This window comes from Hipposideros armiger, unplaced genomic scaffold, assembly GCF_001890085.2.
Source record: "Hipposideros armiger isolate ML-2016 unplaced genomic scaffold, ASM189008v1 scaffold_1816, whole genome shotgun sequence".
Taxonomy (NCBI): Eukaryota; Metazoa; Chordata; class Mammalia; order Chiroptera; family Hipposideridae; genus Hipposideros; species Hipposideros armiger.
Window position 1 is genome coordinate 78,805 of NW_017733166.1, and position 2,638 is coordinate 81,442.

The window sequence follows — 2,638 nt, forward strand, 5'->3', positions numbered from 1 at the left end:
CACCTGGGCGGCAGCTCAGCTCAAGGTGCCAAGTTCAGTCTTTTTAGTTGCAGGCAAATGTAGCCCACCATGTCAAACAGGCAACCTTGTTGTTAGGAGCACGTGCTCTCACCAGCTGAGCCAGCCTGCCACGTTGGCAGCTTAGTGGCAGCTCAGCTTGGGCACCGCTCACTGGCCCATGTGGGAATCGAACTGGCAACTCTCTTGAGCACTCTTGAACAAGTACTTAACCAAGTGAGCCAATCGACCTGCCCCTAACATTGAAGTATTTGTAGGGAAGCAAAATTTGGCACCTTAAGAGAAATTGTCCCTCTGGCATCAGGATTATTTGTGTTTAAGAAACAGGAGTCTCAGGAAGATCATTTGGTCTTACCCCAAACTGGCTGAAAGAATGTAAGATAGAAGGCCTTTTCTGGGAAGAGCTATTACCATGGATAACCCTAATGTAATATGAACTAGGTGTGGTAGACAAGAATGAATGTAGGAAGGCCCATTTGACTAAAGTCTTCTCTGTGGCCCTTTGTCTCTAGACAGACAAACATTTGAGTAGTAAACAGTATATTTTTACCACCCTGTGAATTGCCTTGTTCCTGTTTAAATCTGCAGGCTCCTACCTTCTTCTCCTTAGTCCAGAATAATATATATACCTCATTTACCTTACTGTCTTTAGAATTTTCATGTTTATGTGAATTACCCATGCATATATATTAAACATTGGTATTTTCCTGTTAAAAATTTTAAATTTTTAAAAGTTTAAAAATGCCTATGTCAGTTTAATTCTTAGACTAGCCAGAAGAACCTAGAAAGGTACAGAAAAATTCTTTTCTTNTCCATTTGCTAATATTTTGTTGACGATATATACATCTATATTTATCAAGGTTGTTGGCCTATAATTTTCTGTTTTTGTAATATCTTTTTCTGGTTTTGGAATCAGAAACCTTATAAACTGAGCTTGGGAATCTTCCCTCTTTATTTATTTATTTTTGAATAGTTTTGAGATGGATAGGTATTGTTTCTTCTTTGAATATTTGGTAAAATTTACCAAAATCATCCCAAGATTTTTATTTTTTCGGAAGTTTTTTAAATTCCATTTTGTTGGTACTTTTTGGTCTGTTCAGATTTTCTGTTTTTTCTTTCATTCGGACTTGAATGATAGTGTGTATTTAAGAATATGTATCTTTCTTCCAGATTGTTCGATTTGTTTGGATACACTTGTTCCAAGCATTTTCTTACATTTTTTTTTTATTTCTGTGGTGTCAGTTGTCACTTTGCCTCTTTCATTTCTGATTTTATTCATTTTGGTCATCTCTCTTTTTTTCTTTATGAGTCTGGTTAAAAGTTTAACAATTTTGTTTACCTTAACAAAGAACCAGCTCTTATTTCCTCAATCTTCTCTATTTTTTTATACTCTATTTAATTTATTTCCATTATAATCTTTATTATTTCCTTCCTTCCACTCACTTTGAGCTTTGTTTGTTGTTCTTTTAATTGTTACTTTAGGTGTAAAATTGTATTGTTGATTTCAAATTTTTCTTCATTCTTCAGGTAGACTTGTATTGCTATGAATTTCTCCTTAGGACTGCTTTCCCTGTGTCCCATTGATTTTGGGTCATTGTATTTTCATTTTCATTTGTCTCAGGTATCTATGAATTTCCTGTTTTATTTTCTTATTTACCCCATTCATTATTTAATAGCATGTTATTATTTAGCCTCTATGTGTTTATGTATTTTCCCATTTTTTTCTCATAATTCATTTCTAGTTTCATGCCATTATAATCAGAGAATACACTTGATATGATTTAAATCTTTCTAAATTTATTGAGACTTGAAAATTGGTCATTAGCATCATAGATGAGAAGCTTAGGAGTCTGGCCTGGTTTTTGCTGATACCAGCTTAGGTAATCACTAATGATCTGATTGCCCCTGTAAGTGATGGATGCACTGTCTGTTAGAGACACAGGGAGGAGGACTGAAAACATAGTCAACACAGTGTTCCCGCTGGAAGCTGAAAAGAAAGCCATATACAAAGTCACCATGGTTAACTAGATCCCACTTCATTTTCCTCCCTAGTGAATCTAACTGCCCTGGTTCCCTAGCCTGAGAGCACTTGGTCTCTGAGGGGAACATGAGTCAGACACCAACAGACTCTCAAAAGACCTCACAGTTTGGAAGGGAGATTTTTCATCATATTAGTGATGTTCTCTGTGTTCCTCTTCTCACCTGGGAGCCAGAAGAGGGGAAGGCAGAAGAGTTGCTTCCGGACACCCATGTTCAATTCAACCCAGGCCATGCCTGAGGCCCTTTTTTCACACAGAATTAATAGAAGTCTTTTTCATGAGGATTCTGAAGAGGAGAAATGGACTCTTCGGACAATATGCAAATGGGTGAGGCGTTGGGCAGGTCTGGGCTTGCAGCTGTAGAGCCGGTGCCTCTGTAGGTCTCAGTTCCTCTTAGGTGTTCACATGAAATATGGGCTTCAGATTTAGCCCCAGAGGATCATTTCCCCAGGGTTTATAGGATTAAACTGGTTCTTATTCGTCCTCAGAATATAAGAGCTTGTAATGAAAATAGTGGGTCTCCCTTTTAAGAGTAAGTAAAGAAAAGAAGTTAGATGTCTCTCCAAGACTTAAAATTTAAG